The 21,489-nt window shown below is 43.6% G+C and overlaps 1 long non-coding RNA gene across 2 annotated transcripts in view; it reads left to right on the forward strand.

Annotated features, from left to right (window-relative positions):
• The first annotated feature begins 2,805 nt into the window (after positions 1-2,805).
• Positions 2,806-21,489, forward strand: part of LOC141372816 (uncharacterized) — a 50,326-nt gene continuing 31,642 nt past the window's right edge. Inside the window, exons 1-3 of one of the 2 annotated variants that reach the window (XR_012378263.1) lie at positions 2,806-2,906; positions 12,529-12,703; positions 18,098-18,578. This is a non-coding gene — a long non-coding RNA (uncharacterized lncRNA). Of the gene's footprint in view, positions 2,907-12,528; positions 12,704-18,097; positions 18,579-21,489 lie in introns of those variants that run through there. The other variant, XR_012378262.1, reaches the window with a different exon arrangement.

Raw genomic sequence — 21,489 nt, forward strand, 5'->3', positions numbered from 1 at the left:
ATAATCCCCTCTAGTTCCATCCATGTCATTGCAATTGGCAAGATTTCGTTCTTTTTGATGGCTGAGTAATATTCCATTGTGTATATATCCCACATCTTCTTTACCCATTCATCAGTTGGTGGACATTTGGGCTCTCTCCATAGTTTGGCTATTGTTGATAATGCTGCTATAAATATCGGGGTGCATGTACCCCTTCTAAAATGTATTTTTGTTTCCTCTGGGTAAATACCTAGTAGTGCAATTGCTGGATCATAGGGTAGTTCTATTTTTAACTTTTTGAGGAACCTCCACACTGTTCTCCAGAGAGGCTGCACCAGTTTGCACTCCCACCAACAGTGTAAGAGGTTCCCCTTTTTCTGCATCCTCGCCAACACCTGTTGTTTCTTCTGTTAATTTTAGTCATTCTGACAGTTGTGAGAGGGTATCTCACGGTGGTTTTGATTAGTATTTACCTGATGATGAATGACGTTGAGCCTCTTTTCATGTATCTGTTAACCATCTGGATGTCTTCTTTGAAAAAATGTCTATCCATGTCTCCTGCCCATTTCTTAGCTGGATTATTTGGTTTTTTTTTTTTGGTTGTTGAATTTTGTAAGTTCTTTATAGATTTTGGATACTCACCCTTTATCTGATATGTTGTTTACAAATATCCTCTCCCATTCTGTAGACTGCCTTTTAATTTTGTTGATTGTTCCCTTTGCTGTGCAGAAGCTTTTTTATCTTGATGAGGTCCCAATAAGTCATTTTTGCTTTTTTGCCTTTGGAAATGTGCCTAGCAAGAAGTTGCTATGGCTGAGGTCAAAGAGGTTTCTGCCTGAGTTCTCCTCTAGGATTTTGATGGTTTCCTGTATCAAATTTAGGTCTTCCACCCATTTTGAATTTGTTTTTGTGTATGGTGTAAGAAAGTGGTCCAGTTTCATTCTTCTGCATGTTGCTGTCCAATTTTCCCAAATCATTTGTTGAAGAGACTGTCTTTTTTCCATTGGATGTTTTTTCCTATTTTGTCAAAGATCAGTTGACCATACAGTTGTGGGTCCATATCTGAGTTCTCTATTCTGTTCCATTGATTCATGTGTCTATTTTTGTGCCAGTACCATACTGTCTTGATGACTACAGCTTTGTAATAGAGCTTGAAATATGGAATTATGATGCCTCCAGTTTTGTTTTTCTTTTTCAGGATTGCTTTGGCTATTTGGGGTCTTTTCTGGTTCCATATGAATTTTAGGATTGTTTGTTCCAGCTCTGTGCAAAATGCTGGTGTTATTTTGATAGGGATTGCATTAAATGTGTAGATTGCTTTGGGTAGAAGAGACATTTTAATGATGTTTATTCTTCCAGTTCATGAACGTGGAATGCTTTTTCATTTCTTTGTGTCTTCTTCAATTTCTTTCATAAGTGTTCTATAGTTTTCAGAGTACAGATCTTTTACGTCTTTAGTTGGGTTTATTCCTAGGTATCTTATTGTTTTTGGTTCAGTTGTAAATGGGATCGATTCCTTGATTTCTTTTTCTGCTGCTTCATTGTTGGTATTTAGAAATGCAACAGATTTCTGCACATTGATTTTATATCCTACAACTTTGCTGAATTCGTGTATTAGTTTTAGCAATTTTTTGGTGGAGTCTTTTGGCTTTTCTACATAGAGTATCAAGTCGTCTGCAAACGGTGAAAGTTTGACTTCTTCCCTGATGATTTGGATGCCTTTTATTTCTTTTTGTTCTCTGATTGCTGAGACTAAGACTTCCAGGACTATGTTAAATAGTAATGGTGAGAGTGGACATCCCTATCTTATTCCTGACTGTAATGTAAAGGCTCTCATTTTTCCCCATTGAGGATAATATTAGCTGTGGGTCTTTCGTATATGGCCTTTATCATGTTGAGTTCTGTTCCATCTATTCCTACTTTGTTGAGAGTTTTTATCCAGAAAGGATGCTATATTTTGTCAAATGCTTTTTCTGCATCTATTGACAGGATCATATGGTTCTTATCCTTTCTTGTATTAATATGGTGTATCACATTGATTATTTTGTGAATATTGAACCACCCCTACAGCCCAGGAATCAATCCCACTTGATCGTGGTGAATAATTCATTTAATAATGTACTGTTGAATTTGATTTGCTAGTATTTTATTGAGAATTTTTGCATCCATGTTCATCAGGGATATTGGCCTGTTATTCTCCTTGTTAGTGGGATCTTTGTCTGGTTTTGGAATCAAGGTAATGCTGGCTTCGTAGAATGAGTTTGGAAGTTTTCCTTCCATTTCTATTTTTTGGAACGGTTTGAGCAGAATAGGTATTAAGTCTTCTTTAAGTGACAAATATCTTTTAAAACATAATCACATAGTAATCTATTTTTTGGACATGCCAAAATATACATAACCAATATCTTAATTTTTTTCTATTATAAAGAACTGAGCTAATATTTAGTTGTCTGATTTCTTTTTTACTGGACTAATTTCCATCTTAAAAAATAATAATTTAATTGGTTAGATTTGGACTGTTTTCCATTCTCTTTACTCCACCTTTGACTTAGTAGCAGAGAGAATTTCCATTCTTTAGTGGAAGTTTGCAGAATATGACTGTGATACTGCTTTACAGAATCTTTAAATATGTGAATATTTTACAAACAAAAACTACCAGCTTGAGACTGTCCCTATTCTTGCCTAGTTCACTTCCTACTTCTCTGCTTCCTGGCCTGCTGAGGCTCTAGCCCCACCCCACTTTGGCCTTATCTCTCTCTCCCACATCCTTTCTGGTCTCTGGTCAGAAGAGCAAGCTGGCTGTAATGTCACATGCCTCATTAATGGTGCTAGGCTATCATACATCACTGCCCACAGCTCTGCCAATGCTGGTTCAGCCAAGAAGAGGTCTAACTCTGGAGTGAGCTGCACCACAAAATCCCCAGGAGGTAAGTAACCATGACCAACTGATTCTTTCTGGCTTCCAAGTTCTTGTTTCTTTTCTCTGGGTCCCAACCTAACTTGAGCTATATTCTCCCTCTGTACTAAAATATCAAATGCAGGGCACCTGGGTGGCTTTGTCGTTAAGCGTCTGCCTTCGGCTCAGGTCATGATCCCAGGTCCTGGGATTGAGCCCCGCATCAGGCTCCCTGCTCAGCGGGAAGCCTGCTTCTCCCTGTCCCACTCCTCCTGCTTGTGTTCCTGTTCTCGCTGTCTCTCTCTCTGGCAAATAAATAAATAAAAATCTTTAAAAATAAAATAAAATATCAAATGCAAGGGCCAGAGCTGCAATTCCTGAATTGTGGCAGGAGGAGCTTCTCAGACCTGCTCCCAAGTAGAGCAACCATAACTGGTAAAAATTATTTTTTTTAAGTCTCTGGAGATTGTCCTGATGGCAAATGAAGAAACACTTTAAGAAAATCTAATAAATCTCAGGAAGAATAGTGAGAGTCTATAGCACTTGAGCTATGACGTGCTCCCTGCCTCTCCCTACCCCTAGCTCAGTGTGACAGGAGCTCCACTACAGTTTGGAGTGACCAGGAATATGGGGTTCCTTCCTATTACCCTAGCTATCAGCCAAGGACTGTGTGGTATCTTTCCTGGAGTGCAGGCTGCCAGCATTTCTCATCCCCATCAGCTCTATGTTGCAGGGGTTAAATCCCAGGTGAGTGCAGCTAAGAGATTGAGGGCTACCTTCCTTCACTCCTAAGACATAGACCCTAAGCTAGATGTGGCAGGTCAAGAATATTGGGCCCCAATTACCCTTGCTCCAGCTTCATTATACAGCGGTCTCCAGAAGACCAGAGTCTACTGCTCTTGCCCATCACCGATTTTCGGCAAGGGTGCCAAGACAATTCAATGTCTTTTCAACAAATAGTGCTGGTACAACTGTAGAGCCACATGTAATACAATGCAATTGGACACCTTCCTTACACTATACACCAAAATAGACTCAATATGGAACATAGATCTAAATGTAAGAAATATTTGCAAATCATACATCTGATTAAGGGACTTGTATCCAGAACATATAAAGAACTCCTACAACTCAATAGTAAAAGACAACTAACCCAACTTAAAAATGGGCAGAGGATTTGAATAGATATTTCTCCAAGGCAGTTCCTCAAAAGATTACAGCATACAGTTGCCAAATTACCCAGCAATTCCACACCTAAGTATATACCCAAGATAAATGAAAATATATGTCATGCAAAAACTTGTACATAAATGTTCACAGCAGCATTATTTATAATAACCAAAAAGTGGAAATGACACAAATGTCTATCAACTGATGAATGGATAAAGCAAATGTGGTATATCTGTACAAAAGAACATCATTTGACAATAAAAAAGAATGAAGTGTTGATACATATGTTTATATATAATATGGATGAAACATGAAAATATTATGCTAAGTGAAAGAAGCCAGTTACGAAAGGCCATGTATTGTATAGTTCTATTTTTGTGAAGTGTCCAGAAGAGGGAAATCTCTAGAGATAGTAGATTAATGATTGTCTTGGTTTGGGGAGAGGGTTAGGGGAACTGAGGTGTGACTGCTAATGGGTACGGGTATTTTGGGAGGTAGCGTGGGTGAAGAAAATGTTCTAAGACTGATGGTTGCACAACTCCGAATATACAAAAAACACTGAATTGTACATGTTAAGTGGGTGAATTGTAGGGTATATGAATCATATCTTAATAAATCTGTTATATTAAAAAAAGTACTAGTCTTCTAGAAAGAGGCTAGCTAATAGACTCTCTGGATTTGAAAAAGCACAGACCTGAAAATGTATCCCTCTCCCCCATCTCTGCCTTCCAAACACCTGCTTCTGTTTCCTTTGAGTCTAAAGCACACACTGAAATACTCAGAAAATGGAATTTCAGTTTCTCTTACATGGCAGATTTCTTTCCTCTGGTTACCTACCCGGGGAATGATATCTTTCCCTCACTGCGGCTGATATGACAGGATCAACAGGTCGATTCGTTTCTTTGTGTTCCCCTCTGCGAACACTTGAAAACTCATCTATTCCATTGAAGCATTTCAGCAAACTCAGGCCACATTAGAACAGCTTCGGGCAGATAGGTGACACGATCCTGTTTTGTTGTGGGAACTTTTTACATATTGAATTTGAGGCTATTTATGTGTGCATATCAACAGCAACGTGTTTAAGAGATGGTGTGCATATGCACATCTGGTTTATTTGCTATGCAGTTCCTATCTCTTTTGACTGTTCACTTCTTAAACTCTGGAAATTCAGCTCTTACAAGTAGAGCTTTATACTCACTATTACATTCTTGGAAAACTGCGTCATACAAAAATCCTTAATTTCAATTGAATTCTTTTGTCATAATTTGTAGACTTGTATGAAGAAGTTGGCGTGTGATTGGTCTGGAGAGGCAAAGAAAGTACTTGAAACAGTCAAAGAGAATGACTCCATTTTCCTCAATTTAACCTGCTCACAAAAGGGCAATAAGACAGCCTCATTATCTTGCTTGGAGGATACTTGGAGCCACAACCCATTTGGTACAGAAATGGATTCATATCTGAAGAAGCACTGCTCAAACAGACATTTCCATTTCAGTCACATCTCTAAATCTAAGTCGTAATTCATGGTTAATCTTTAGACCCTCAGCCCTCAACTCTTCTCTAACACCCAGAAAATCTTAGGGGCCTCCGTCTCTCCTCCCCAGCCCACCCGCGGTCCCTCCCTTGTGCCTCTCCTTCAGCCAGCACCCCCAACCCTCTCTCCCCTCCCTTGCCCGGGCCATGCAGCTGTCAGGGGACACAAAGGAAGAGACCAATAGCATGTCACCCAAAGGATTTTGTCCAGTTGCCTTTCAGTCACATTGAGCTTCTGAGGTTTTGGATTTGATCTTACTGGTGTGTGTGTGTGTGTGTGTGTATGTTTTAATTAGGGCTTGTAAAAGAAGTCCTTAAAAAGTGTGCTGTTGTCTGTTAGCAAATTATCTTCTTTCTCTAGACAGTGGCTATGTTTTCCTCCCCAGTGCCCCCGCTCCCCCTGCTCCTCACCCGCATGTGGGTTTGAGTGTCACTGCCTTACCCTTTCGTCATATTCATCTGTATGTATCAGGGCCCTTTTGGAAGAAGAGGCCTGCCCCCACCTTCCACTTCCAACTCCCCCACCTGGGGCCACAGGCTGAGCGGACAGACTGGCGGCAAAGCCCACATGGGGGGCGAGGGGGCAGCTGCTTCCAGACTTGGTCCCAGCTGCTCCAGGGTTTGAGCCTGTTTGGGGGTTATCAACTCAAAGGTGGAGCTTCCCTTTGGGTGCTGGCCTCTAGGTCCGGCCCCAGCACATAATAGGAGCTCTGCGGAGGTGATCTGGCTCTACATCTGCAGCTCAGAGGCCCCCCCGCTGATCTCTGCTGCATCAACAGCTCTTACAACAGCGGGGAGAGTGGCACAGGGAAAGTTGGCTTCCATCACAAAAAGTTGAGTACAAAGTTCCTATTTGGTCACTTTACCAGACAGTTCATACTAAGTTCACTGGGTCTGACATCCCTGTCCTAAATCCAGTCTGCTCTCCACTTAGGGTCACCTTTGCCCATGTCCTGAAGAGGAAGTCTTCCCTGTGTTGGCTCACTTAAATTCCTTTAGTTACTAGAGAAGCTTACTTGCTGCAGAAAGAAATGATTTCCCTCTTCCCCTGGCAAACTTAGCCTACCCTCCCTTAGCGACGGAGAAATTGAGCTCTCTGTTCCTGAGAGGAGGCGGCCAAGGCTGGGAGGCTGCGGGCCCCAATCTGCCTCCTGCCTTCGTTTTCATTTGATCACTGTCTAAAATCCAGAGGGAGACAAAGGGTGCTTCCCACTGTCTCTCCACAAAAGATGCCGCATTGCCTCATTAGTATTTGTGAATTCCAAACACAGGAACGCGGCCAACCACTCGGATGCGATCAGAAAGTCCCAGGGCAGCCTAGACAGTGAAGAGCAATGCAGCACAGCGTGCACGTTGGAAATGCGGTGCTCTCAAAAATAAATATAGACACTGAAGGAAAATGGTATTAGGTTTCAAATGTGGTATAAAAATATATGTTATGTAAGATGCTAACGTTCGTGCTCAATCCTCTTCTGTCAGGACACCATTCCCTGGTTCTTTTTGACTTAAAAGGAGGTATTGTTAAAGAAAGAGGAAGGTATGCCCTCCGAGGAGCCAAAACAGTAGCCAGGGACCTGCAGGTGTGGGGGGCTCCCACAGGTGCCCTACACGTGAATTTTTTTGCCATTCAAGGGACTCTCTTCTTGACGGGTTTGTCTTCTAAACAATGGCTTCCTCAGAATTCAGAAAGTTACAAAACAAGTCCTTGTATTTGGCCAATCATTCAACACATATTAAGTGTATACAATGCCCCAGGAACAGAAGTGAATCTAAAATAAGTTAAAAACGAGTGACTAAAACTTCAGCTCTTAAGCAAATGTAATCAGATTGCACAACTTGCTAAATGTTATCTAATTTATGGATTGGACTGTATTTACTCTGAGTAGAGGCCTAATACATAACTGCTTGATCTTTCTCCTCCCTATGCCCCGGGGCCCCTGGCTGGGACTGGAAACAGAGGGAGAGGAAAAGGATCCCCGTCCCCCCCCCCCCCGCAAAAGACGTCCAGAAGCAGGTGGTGCAGGGCTGTGTGGGTGACTCCACAGTCATCAGGCCTCCGGGCTCCTTTTCCCTTCTGCCCTGCCATCATAGATCATGACTTCCTCCACATGGCTGCTGCAGCTCTAGCCACGGCACCCACATTCCAGAGAGCAGGCAGAAAGAAGGTGGTACTCAGGAAAATTGTCCAAAACTAGGAAATCAAGCAAAAGGATGACTGTGTGTCCTGTCATACTAGAGCATCATCATGTCCCTCCCAGAGTCATCTCACTTGGAGAATGACTTACTCTTTCATTACTGTTGATTAGGTTTCAGACTCTAAAATTAGATGTTAATTTGTTAAAAATGGGGAAGATGCAAATGGGTTTTTCTCAGGAGAGATGGTTTATTTGGTTTTATTCCCTTGAAGAACATTTGCCTCTTTCTATCCAACTTAGCATTCTAATTTCAGGATTTCTTTTTCCCTCCTGGACCAGCTTTGTCATCTTGCTGGCTCCCCTCATTAATGAATCAATTACACTTTGGCATGTGCTCAAACAATGTGCGGGAATTATGTTTTTAACATTTATATGTTTCATCCGTAAGAAGGACAGAGGGCTTTCTCTGAGCTGAATCAGCAATGTCCCTAAGTGTCCCGCCTAAAATTTCTACTTCTAGCTCATTGGCCAGACCTTCGTTATAAGGCCACACCTGGCTACATGCAAGGCTGGAGAATACAGCCTTTTAGCTAAGTGTATCAGCCTCTTGATCAAAATCAAGGTGATCTTACTAAGATAGGCAGAGATCGAATAGCAGAGAGAGCAACTAACAGTGTTTGCCACAAGAACATAGATGGGTCCATTGATTCTACCCCTTTGAACTTGTATTTTTGCCTCTCCCTTCTGTCTTGGCTTTGTCCTGAATCCTTTCCCTCTTATCATGACAACATTCTCCTTTTCCCTCTTCAAAGTCCTAGAAAGAACAAGCTCACTTGGCCCTACTTTCTCATTTCCTTTTCCTCTTCACCCACTTTCCTTGGGCTTTTGTTCCCCTCTCCCCATGAAACTGGCTAGTGCCCAGTTCCTAAACAACAAATTCAGATCAACTGCATCTTGCACAAAGCAAATATTTAATAAATGATTGCTGAATTATTCAGTTTGTTCGCTGTTTTCTTAGTTATTCTTTCTGAGGACAGTGTTATTTTCTATTCATCTTAATTGCAAAATTAATATTTTAATTTCATTATGGGCCAAATAGGTTCTTTTGACTTGTTTATGAAAACTTAGTCCACAGATATCACTTTGTTTCTGTGCAAAAATGCATTCTAACCTTCAAAACATTCACCCAGCGGCACACTTTTGGAAACGATCTTTTTGTAGGCTCGAGTCTGTTTATTTAGTTCTCCCCTCTATTGAATAGAAAAAAGAAATTGGATGTTTGTTGCTAATAAAAGCAGATTTCACTTAGATTGTCTCTAAAGCACAGCAGGGTCAGTGACAAGAAGTTTACCTGTCTAACTCATAAAGGAAAACTATCCATCTTGAAATCCCCAAGGGAAAAACACCAGTAAGATCCTTGCTAATATATTTTCCTCTGTTGTTGGACTTCCCTCTTGATCTTTGCTCAAAACATGGACCTAGCTATTTTTCAGTTCAATTTTTGTCCTAAACCAGAGATCATAGCATCCCAAATGTATTTTCTGCTCCCCTCTGACCTCTGCCTGCGTTGCATAAGGCTCCTCTTCGGGGGTCTGGGGCTGGGACTTCGGAAGCCCAGGTGGTTAGGGATTGTGGGCAGGATGTAGTTATACTGCCCCATTGTGGCAGATTCCATTCTGTTTCAAATGCTGCCTCATTTTCTTCTGTCACGCTCCCTTGAGAAACGAACCCACTAATGAGGAGCAATTTCTGAGTGAGGCCATTATAGAACATGAAGGGATGGTGGTGGGCTTTAGGGGGACCCAAAACTTTTCTTTCACCCCTTTCACCCAGGTTTTTTTTTGGGGGGGTGGCATATGTGAGGTAACAATGAAAGCTTGGAACTTTAGTAAATGACCCTTACCTGCCATATCTGAAGAGCATCTCCATCAGGGAGAACGCAAAACCCCCAGAGAAGTTGGTCAGCTTTTAGTCAGCTGGAGCTTTTAATCACCCCTGCCAAATCTAAACAGAGGTTGCGAGTTCGGGATTCATAAGCTAAGTCTGGCCCTCAGACCTGATATGTTTGGCTGATACAGTGTTCTTTGTTTGTGTTTGGTTTTAATTTGTAAAAAGCAATATTTAAAAGGAAGATTTCACGTAAAAATCCAGACTTCTGGCTTCTTGATATTGTATTCCTGACTTGTAGCAATTGGTTGAAACTGAGTAGTTGCTTTTACCTTTGGGTGGAGTTAGCCCCCTGCCCTCTGTCACAGCCCTCATCACTTCTCCCTGTGATCCAGGCAGGTTCTAACAAACTGAACCTATCCATGTAACAGCACCCAGATCAAGAAACAGAAGACACCAGCACGCCAGGGGCCCCCCCTTCACGTTCCTGTTCAGTCATCACTACCACTTCTAACAGCACAGATTAGATGCACCTGCATTTGTACTTTATATAAATGGGACCATATAGGTATGATGTTTGCCCAGCTGCTTCCATTCAACATTATATTTATGAGATCCACCTAGACTGTTGCATGCAGTCATAGGCCATTCATTTTCATGACCATATAATATTCCACTGTGTGAATTCCCTACCATTTATTTATCCATTCTTGATTAATGGATGTTTAGGAAATTTTCTGGGTTTAGATCGTAAGAACAGTATGGTTTATCAAAATTCTAGTACACATAAAAAAAGAGATCAATACATGTCAAAATGGCATTTGATAATGTTCAAAACCTAATGCTGGCTTAAAAAATGTCTTAGTAAAATAGAAAAAGACTATTTACCAAATATGGTATAGGAGGGCATATAGAAGGTATATATATTACAGAAGATATAGATAGCATACCAAGTTATATAATAGAGGTATTGCCTCTGAAATGAAGAATAAAATGGAGCTATTCATGGTCACTCCCCTTAACATTCCCTTGGCGGTGAGTGTCATAAGAAAGGCAAGTCCGGTGCACTAAGAAAAGAAAGGAAAGGAGGCGTTATTGGAAAAGAGCTAAATGTATCACTATTTTCAGATGACATGATTTTCTATCCGCAAAACTCAAGAGAATTGATTCAAGCTATTATAATTAATCACAGAATTCAGTAAAGAGTCAAGAGAAAGAGAAAGCTGAGGGGAGATGGACAGGGAAGAGAGAGAGGAGAGGACATGGCAAAGGAAGGAAAAAACAAAGTGAGAAACCAGTGGCTCTGCCTTGTTGTAAACACCAAGCTCCGAGTGCTCTTCACACTGGTGCAGGTCTGACTCCGTAACCGAAGCTGCTCTTGACGATCATTTACTGAGTGCATTTTATGAGCCAAGAATTGTTTTATGTACTTTTGGTGAGCGTGGGGGGCATTTTTGACTTGCTGAGCGGGGACTCAAACACTGCGAACAAAGCAAACGTCTCCATCCCCATGGTCCAGAGTCTCTTTGTGCGCTCACTCCCACACCTGCAGTGTATTTGTGCAACGGTGGTTGAAAGAGGGATTGGGTTGAAGGTGAAGGATAGGCACGGGTTATTTGGTTTTGGTTTTGGTTTGTTTGCTTTTGTTTTGTTTTGTTTTGTTTTTGTCTCCTTACATAGGTTTTAAGGCCAGAAACTTAACTATATTTATGGGGACAGTTGGTGGGCTCACGGAAAAGCGTTATGCCCAGAGGTGAAGAAATTGAGAGAAACTTTTGAGGCTCTGGGTACAGTCTGAGCTATTTCAGGCAAGAGTTAGGGAGGAGGCTATTGTCTTCTCTTCCGTGGAACCCAGCACTGCTCTGGTATCCACCAAGACATGGAAACTTCTGGTACACCGGTAGGTTTCACCTTGCTATGAACGTTGGCATTCTTGTGAGCAGGAGAGGATTTCACCCCAGTGACTTCTGGGGGCTGCAGACTTCATAAGTGGGAGCCAGAGAAGAAAAGTGGGAAGACACTGAACGGTTGCCCCCAGAGATTATCTGATTTGGAAAAATCATATGAGCCCTGCCCTTTTGGACTCCCAGCTATCAGTGTGGGATTGCTCACAAGTCTGCTCCCTTCAAAGGACATGACTGTTGCAGCATGACTTTGGGACACAAGCGCCAGCAGCGCAGGACGGATAGAGGAAGACCCAAGCTGGCCAAAGTGCTTTGTGAAGCAAGGAGCAACTCTGACGAAGGCAACAGTAGGCTTAAAGAAACTAGGGTTCTTCTCTGCTCAGGAATAAAAGCCTGCCAGTGTCCAGCTTTGAACTGCCTACAACAAAGTCCTTGGATGATTGAAGGGGACCCATGGGGGGCAAGGAGAAGGCCATGACTTTCCACCAGCCTGGAGGATGGGCACTCAAACTGGTGCTGGTTAATTTGAGAAATGAATAAAATGTGGTCCTACTTGCATTCCTCCTGGGTGGAGCCATTTATACATATGATACCGTTCGTTTTTATGATGCAGAGGCCAAAGCATATGCCCTGCGTCGCTTCATTTTGGAACTTCTTCCTTGTGTTCTTTGGAAACACTCTTTGTAATGTTTTCATAAACTCTAAACGTTTTTCATTGATTTGTGCCTAATTACAAAAGTGATCCGTGTTAATTATAGAAAAAAATTAAAAGATAAAAGCATCAAGAGGAAAATGAATCTTTTACAATATGATTTTTAATACCTATAGATATTATTTGTGTACATATATTTGATTGATCCCCCAATGTGGGGTATGTAGGTTGTTTTCCTCTTATAATTAATATTGAGATCGACTGCACATTTTAAAATATTTGGGATAAACCCTAGAAGCGGAATTTTTAAGCTTTTATTGCATTGTCCTAAATTGCTTTCCCTAAAGTTGCACCAATTGACTATCTCAACAGCATCGTGTGAAAATGCCTATTTGCTGCACCCTTACCAAGATCTGGTATTGCCATTTCTTAAATGCCGTTACCTAGGCAGGTCACCCTCGGCTCTCATCTGGATGACTTTCACAGCCCTCGTTCTCCCTGCTCCAGTCAATTCTCCATACCCTTCCCAGCGTGGTTCTCCTAACCGGTGAGTCTGATCATGCCGCTTCCCTTCTTAGAACCCTTGAATACCATCCACAGCCCACAGAACGGACTTGAATGTCCTTATGGCCCATGAGCTTCTTCCTGTCCCATTCTACCTATCCCTTTGGGGTCTTCTCTATCATCTCCTCACGCGCACCTATACCCCAGGTGGGGAACTCATTTGCATTTTTAGGAGTCATTCATGTCCGTCCTCCGCCCCCCGCCGCCCGTCCCTTCCCCTCTCTTCGCCTTCCAGTCTCTGCACATGTAACTTAATCAGGTAGGCGCACTCCTTCCCTCTCAGGCAAGCTAACTGCCTCCTCTCCCAACAGAGTTGAACCATTGGGCTTTTTCCTATCTGAACCGCTCAGACCGGTATTTGACATTAGACAACACTGCCCCCTAGAGGACCTCCTTGCACTCTGGGCCAAGCAAGCCCCCAACTCCAGAGCGTTTTGGGAATTTAACTGATGGAATATTCAGGGATCCGGATGCCAGCCATACCCCAATTATTTCTTCAGATATTGCCTCTGCCCCATGCTTTCCCCTCTCCTCTTGTGGAATTTCAAAAAAACCTGTGAGACCTTCCCACTGGATCCTCAGATCTCTTACTCTTTTTCATATTTTCCATCTTTGTTTCTCTGTGCTCCATTCCGATGGTTTCTTCCTCCCATCTTCCGGTTTGGCAATTCTCTCTTCAGCCACGTATAATTTACTATTAAATCTTTCTACTGAGCTACTCATGTTGCTTATTGCAGTTTTTAATTATAGAAATTTTATTTGGTTCTTTTCAGTTCTGCCCTATTACCTTTAATTTTTTTTTTTAAGATTTATTTATTTGAGAGAGAGAGAGAGAGAGGTGCTAGCAAGGGGGGGCAAAGGGAGAGAGACAATCTCAAGCAGACCCCCCACAGAGTGCAGAGTCTGATGTGGGGCTTGATCTCATGAGCCGAAATCAAGAGTTGGACGCTTAACCCCAACTGAGCCACCCAGGCGCCCCTGCCCTATTACTTTTTGAATGCAATTTCCAGGTCCCTGCTAAAACATTTACGCCTGTGTTTTATTTCTATAAATATAATAAGTATAGCTGTTTTATAGTTTGCATATGAAAATTGTTAGGTCTTTGTGTGTCTATTTCTGTTGTCTGGTCTTTCTGCTCTTTTTTAACTTACAGTTTCTGGTTTCTGAGTGTGTCTGGTTATCTTTCACTATGTGCCGATCATTGTATTTGGAACACTGTAATAATAATGAAGACCCCCTAGGATGAGGACATACCCATCCTGGTAGCATTTTCATTTATTTTTGCTGGGTGCCTGGGGTATTACTAGTCCAGGGCTCCCTTTAACTAAGTTCAAGTCTTGAGTTTTCCTCAGCCACCTGGGCATGGTAACATTCGGCTGTGGGTCCCTGCAAGGTTTTCTTCCAGCTCACCTCATTCTGAGGCTCTGGCCCTTTGGGGTCTCAGCTTAAAGAAAAGATGTTTTAACATAGTACATATTTTTGGTGGGTTCTAGATTTTGACATTTGTCTTCTTGAGCCTGGAAATCAACTGGCTTGGTTTTCAACTGCTTTTTTTGGATCAGGAAGTCCCCTAAGGACAAAGGCAGCTTTGAGTGCTGGGCTTACCTCTCTGGATTCCTATCCTCACCTAGATTTGAACCCAGCAATTACTCACTACCTTGTTTGTTCTTTGATGCTTTTTTAAAAAAAATTCATCCAGTACTTTGACTTATTCTCAGTGGGTAGATTGGTCCTACTTACATTAGCTTTCATACCAGAAGTGGTCATCTTTATTCCTTGTTTTGCTTGGACCTAACAATGCCAAAGGATAGAACTTGAATTTAGCTCTCAGTTGTGGCTCAGATATGGAAAGATCTCTCCGGATGGTATATGTGAACTCCCAGCCCAAGGAAGGAGAGACCAAAGCCCCTTTTCAGCTCCTTAGATGGATGGCAGGGGATTGTGCACAGGTCTCGGTCTAGCTGTCATTCATCTCAAGCAGTTCTCCTGGCCGTCAATAGGTGGCGTCCCCATCTCCACTACTTGGCTCTCAGGTAATCTGACAGAGCTGGGACACGCCAGTCCACAGCTCCCAGAATGCACTTCTGCTAGGGCTCTCTGGTCAGCTGCCCAGTCCACGGCACTTCACCTGTAGGAAACACGTGCCCTGGCATGGGGTGTGCCTCTCCCAGCCCCCCAGTCCTAGTCTCGCTTCTTTCCTAATTAGGTTCTGACAGTCTTTGTGCAAATGTAGACAAGGTGGGGCCAGGGGAGAGGAAAGGATGAAAAGCGCTCTGCCTGCCCATTTTTGGGGGTCAGTCCAGACCTTGAATTTCTCATCCAGGGTCAAGCTGATCAAGGGAAGTTATCCTGCAACAGTCATGCTCTGGTTTTGGCACCATGCCTTGGGTGGTGTGGTAGACTAAATAACATCCCCTTCCCCCCACCAACATCCTTGTCCTAATCTCTGGAACCTGTGAATACGTTGCCATGATGGCAAAAGGGACTTGCTGTTGTAATTAAGTTAATGATGTTGAGATAGGGAGACTATTCTAGGTTATTTAGGTGGTCCCAAAGTAATGCCAAAGTCCTTTATAAGAGGAAGGCAGGAGGGTCAGAGGGAGAGAAAGAGACATGATTACAGAAAGAGGTTAGAGTAATTCAAAAAAGGGGACATGAGACAAAGAATGCAGGAGGCCTCAAGAAGCAGGAAAAAGGCACAAAATGAATTTTCCCCTAGAGTCTCCAGACAACCCTGCCAACACCTTGATTTTAGGACTTCTGACTTCCAGACTGAAAGATAATAAATTTGTGTTGTTTTAAGCCATTAAGTTTTTGGTAATTTGTTACAGCGGCAATAGAAAGCGAATACAGGTGAGCCATCAATTTAATTTATTGTCTAGTTCCACCACAAACTGTTATAGTTGGTGGAAACATTTTCAGATGCTGGAGACAGGTCCATGTTACGCTCTCAACAAAAGTTGTCATCTGGGGAAGGTTGAGGTTTTGTTTTTTTTCCACACCATCTGTGCTGCTGCCTTTTTTTCGTGTGTGTTCTTTATTTAATTTAACATTAGCATCTCGCTGTGATGTGAAAACTGCCCCGCCTTTTTCAGGGTTTGTCGTATGTTCTCTGAGCAGGAAAGAGTAACTCCCTCTTCCTGGCGATGGAGCAGGCCATTTATCCCCAGCCAGCTCGTGTTAGTTGTGCACTTTCTGTGCAAAGTTCCATGTTCCTCACCAGCCCACAGAGTCCCTTTGTGGAAATCAACTGAGGTAGAATGAAAACACAAAAATACCTTAAAGGGCTGTACTATTCCATCTCAGAAAATGTCTTCTGCGGTTCAGATGATGGTCTAGGTATTTAGCATGGGTGTGAAAGCATGCTGGAGAATACAGCACCACGTGATGCACACTGTCACCCGCCCTGCTGCGACTCGGCCAGCCCTGTGCCAACCATGCCGTCTCCCTGTGCTCCAGCTCAGAAATTCATTTTACAGTTTATCTATCTACATAAATTTGGAGCTATAAAAATCAGAAAGACACGGTCCTTTCTCTCGAGTTCATCAGGGAGACAAGCAGCTCCACAAATAATTACAGTGCAGCCTGGTCATTGTTATGGAACAACGACAAGCAATAACTGAACCAAGAGGAAATGGTAGCGGTATTCATTAACTAATTAATGAATTCAAGCTACTACACGCAAGCACTGTGTCAGATGCCGGATGATCCTTTCCCTTGAGAAGAAGAAGCAGCAGCTGTGGAAAGAAATCTGTTAGAGGCCCTAGGCCCATACGCTCGGGACTCATCCACCTCTGCCCCCACAATGTCAGTGCCTTCTCACAAGCAGTCACCACCACGAAAACTAAACACATGGATGGTGTTAGGGAGGATGCAATGGTCCTCCGCAGGCTCTTCTCCCTGGGCACCCAAAATGATGTCACTTGTCTCTTCTCTTGGTGAGGCCAGTCTTGGGGACTGCTCTGGCAACTGGGTGGGCTTTCTCTGCCGACCAAGTATCCACTTGGCTTCAAGCAAGGGCGATTTCCCTCTGTGCTGTCTACTGCCTGGCCCTGCTATGGGGTCTGCTCAACCTTGTTCCTCACCGTCCTCAAGGCCCACCCAGGACTCTCCAGAGCCACCTTCCACACCTTCCTGGGGTATGTGGGAAGCTCAGATTTCCTCTTTGCCCTGTGGGAGCCAAAGAAGACCTGGAGATGTAAGAGGGTTGGCTCAAACCTTCTCTGCTAAAGCAACCACACTGCTTTTCTCCTTCCTTGTGGCCCTCTTACGTTGATGTGGGGTATTTGGGGGGATTGTTTCCTCCTACAGTTAAGTGGAATGTTCTGGCCACAAAACCCTCTGTTCCCAAATCTCCAAGACTATCCAGGATTTATTACTAAGTCCCTCTTCCACCCAGATTCAACACGGAGGTAAGGGCAAAAGAGATGGATGCAACACTAGCATTTAAATTTTCTTGCTTTCCTTTTCCAATCCCTTCCAAGACTTTCTTTCCAGACCACAAAAGGATCTTACTCCTCCCCTGGTCTCTGGTTTCCCAAATACACTCTAGGCCTGAGTTGGCAAACCAGGGTTTGTGTGGCAAATCTGGTGACAACCTGTTATGTAAATGAAGTTGTACTGGAACATGACCACACCCATTTGTTTCCTTATTGTCTGTGAGCTGCTGACTACAATGGCAGGGTTGAGTAGTCAAGATAAGGACTATTTGGCTCTTTATGGAGAAAGTTTGACAACCCTGTTCTAGGCTCTGAGTCCTCCGGGTTTGGCCCCAGATACTTAAAGCTAGGCTTTTTGAGTCCAAAGAAATCTACCCCAACTCCCACCCTTACTGCTTTGTTCGTGCCATTGAAGCCAAGACAGTTGGAACTCAAAGTCAAGAATGGAACTAACTGTTCTCACAGGGGTTCTTCAGTGTCTTTTCTTCCCTAGCACGGTAAGTCTGGTCTGATTTTAACAATGAGAAAAAGGAGGGCCTCGATTAATATTTCAAAAGGTCTGTTTTCACTTTATCTCTGCCTTCCTGCCTGTTGCTTATGTGGCTTCATCCCGGGGTAGACGTCTGGATGGGACTGGCGCAGCGTGCTCTCCAACACCCTATGGAGGCAGCCATTTTCCCAGAGGGAATCAAGGAGACACTGGCTTCTACGGAGCTGTTAGGGGGCCAGTTCACCAAATGCAGGAATCACTGAATGTTGGAGCTAGGAAAAATGATGGTGTCTTCTTCATGCCTTCCCATACTCCCTCCACTTTAATAATGAAAATGTAAGATGTGAAAAGGCTAATGAAAAATTAGGAATAGCCTCGTCAAGAACACACAACAAAAACTAGAGTCCTTTATTTCCCCCTCTAACTTCCTGTTCCTGTGCTGAAACAGACCCTGAGAGCAGCCAGGCTCCAGGCATCATGTGCAAGCTTCGCAGAGCCTGGCCTTTCTCCCCTGATGTCCCCACTCACATGACTGCCAGGGGTTTACCTGAGGAGCAGAAATGCATAAGCCTGGATGTTCAGGCAAGTATAAGAGAAATGTGCCCTTCTGCTGGAGTATCATCACCTGCCTAAATAATTCAAGAGAATTCTAGAAAAAAACACAGTAACAGGAAATCATGATTATCTCTGGGAAGATGGAGGGGGTTAGGAGGACTGTGGTGTTGTTCAAAGGGGCCTTGATCCATACCTGTAATTTCTCTTTTTAACAAGGAGAATATATTTATGTGTTACTTGTAGAGTTAAAAATTAATTTTAAAAAATGAGCACTACCAAAGGATTTTCTGTACCACATTCTCTAGTTAATGAATTTTTCCATTAAAGGATCTGGAAATTAGCATTGATGTTTCACTGTTTTACTTTACTGCTTATTCAAAAACGAATAAAGAAAAGAAAAGAACCAAAGACTCTGGCCCCAATTTTTAAAAATGCTAACCATTACACTCAGTGCTAAAACTAATTGAATTGAGAAGATGGACTGTGGTAAGTGAAGTGTGGCAGTGACTAGACTACTTAATTTGTTAGTTTCTTTCAATTTATGACTCTTCGTTGTAGACGATTTATCTTTGATGCTCTTTCTCTTTTTGTGTTTATTTCTAGTCATAAAACATCTGGTCTATGTAATTAAGGGGAGCTGAGAAAATATAATTAGCCAAACATGCAGGAAGTAGATGGCAAATCTTCATGACAGAAATGTAGCCCCAGATCATATTCCTTCCTGACTAAAGACCTTATTTTTTGACTCCCCTGGGGACTGTGAATGCACAAATTGCTCCCTTCCCCGAAGCCATTCCTGTAGAGCGCCCTCTGGTGGTTGGTCTGATAAAAAAAGTCTATCTGCGCAAGCTGTTGCCTCACCCCTCAGCCCCCTTCCTGATTCTGGATGCATGTATAAAAATCCATAGCTGTTGGCGTAGGAATGCCCCTAGAGGATGTATATGAACACAGCTTAAGGTCTAGTTCAAGAAAAAGAGTGCCCCAGGAAGAACTCAAAGTAACAATAGTGGCAACTTCTAAGTAACCATGAAACCCGGAGAGGTATATACCATGCCATCCTCTAGAAAGGACAGGGAGATTATGTGAATACTCACGTCCAGATGTGGGCACCCTTGGGAACAGCCCCATGCCTGGATGGCACAGTTTAGTGTCGGTACTTGGGACGGACTGCACGTTAGGGGACATGACTGGCGTTACCGTTATGGGGCTGTAATAGGCTGTCATAGCCACAGGGATGTGGACAGATGCATATGTGAGGACACATGTGCAGCCTGAAGAGTGAAGTCTTTCTAAGTAAGTCTAAGTATTAGTGAAGTCTTTCTAAGTAAGTCTAAGTATTAGTGAAGTCTTTCTAAGTAAGTCTAAGTATTAAACTACTCCTTACCACAAATCCTAAAAAATAAAAAATAAAATAAAAAACCTACTCCTTGGATGCATTTTGTCAAGTGGTGAATAAGGCTGATCTGAAACAACAACCAAACACAAACCGAACGCCCCCAGCAGCCCTGACCGCAACCTGTGGCTGCGTATGGGGTCCTTGTCAGAGCAAGAACTCGTATGTCATCGCCCCATTTGCTGACTGAAATACCGGTGAGGCACAAGGCCTCTGGAGTTGACGTGTCTGGGCTCAAAGCCAAGAGGCCACTCTCCCCTGTGCGTACCTGGGGAAAGTTGCCGCGGCTTTCCATCCTGGGCTTACTCACCTGGATGGTACAGTCAGGTGAGGACTCGCTGGTGAGGACTCAGCGAGTTAGCATGAATAAGAGCTCGGGGAGGGGCTCCGCACAGGTAGGTTGGTGCCTGAGAACTGTTATTCGTCACTGTCACCACACTTGCTCTCCCATCCTTCATTCCTCTGGGTCCCTGGCTCAGGTCTCACATTTGCCCACATGCCCACCACGATCTTGGTTCTCCTGGGGCCTTGCCTGCAGTGTCTCGTCATCACGCTGCAGGGGACATCTCTTGGGGTGATGGCTTGACTCACCACTACCCTCTCTCTTCTAAGGCCCATGGTCTTAGCTGACCTATGTGACCCTAGCCCCCTCCCGGGGAGGGTCACTTAGGAATTGTCCCTTGACTTGTGCTATGCCAAGGAGCATCTATCTTCTGTGAATCGGGAAAGTAGAATAAACAGGCTCAGAGGCTGTCTGTTGCTGGAGCCAAGGCTTGCTAATCAGAATGTTCTAGAGAGAAGGTTTCGTGAGCTCATGCAATGGCCACATCTCTGGCCACATCTGCTTCAACTTCTGAGTCAGCTCCTGATCTTTAAGAGTTAAAGGGTGGCTGCCTATCATTCAGAGCACTTCTCCCCATTTCTCCTCCTGATCCTTAGTGAGGATTTGTGCCTCAAAGTTCTCTACCTCTCCCTTTGAGTGTCAGGCTGCAAATAGGTTGTCCATTGATTCTTTCCAAGACGAAAGTAGGTGTTTTGCTTGTAAAGCTGGAGCAGGCAGAAGAGTTGCCATCTGGAGAAGAATGGAGAACATTTGTAAAAGGAGCGTATCTCCTGTTTGCTATGGTGTTGGGCATTAAAAAATGTCGTAGGGGGCTTCACTAGATGATTACTGACAATATGCAGAGATCCAGCCACGTGTGGGTTTTTGCCTCTTCTCTTGGGGACCACATTGCAGGACTCATCAGGAGGCAAAATGGCATACAGAAAAGAACACTGGCTTTGCAGTGCAGGCAAACTCAGCTTCACATCTCGTGCCCTAATGTGTGTTCTTGCGCAACCTGACCCTGCTTTTCCTGCACCCATATCGCTATCCAGGGCACCCTCCTTTCCATTCCCATGGGGTCACTATGCTCTGTTATCTCGAAACCTCCTAAGCACTGATCTTGTCGCTACTGTGCTTCAGAATAGCAGTGGGCTCCCTCCCACTTCCCAAATGAGGGAGACAGTCTGCAGCTTAACATTCAAGGATTGCCATGATATTATCCTGAACAACGTCTTCGTCTTCGTCGTCTTCTTCTTCTTCTTCTTTTTTTTTTTTTGGAGGCTCTACACCCAACTTGGGGCGTGAACTCATGACCCTGAGATCAAGAGTCGCATGCTCTACCGACTGAGCCAGCCAGGCGCCACCCTGTCCTAAACACCTTCTAAGCCATCCTTGCAGGTAACGCGTCGTTCAGACGCTGTTATGGCAGAGTAAACACATTCAGAAAAGAAAAACCTGCGAGGACCAGCGTAAGGAAAGGAGCCGGAGGAGTGGGGCTGATTGGTGGCAGGTTGCTAGGCAACCGTGCAGCAGTGGAAGCAGACGGGCTGAGTCAGAGGATGCAGAT

This window comes from Callorhinus ursinus, unplaced genomic scaffold (genome assembly GCF_003265705.2).
Source record: "Callorhinus ursinus isolate GAN/ISIS: 27379988/994484 unplaced genomic scaffold, GSC_fseal_2.0 scaffold5, whole genome shotgun sequence".
Classification (NCBI taxonomy): Eukaryota; Metazoa; Chordata; class Mammalia; order Carnivora; family Otariidae; genus Callorhinus; species Callorhinus ursinus.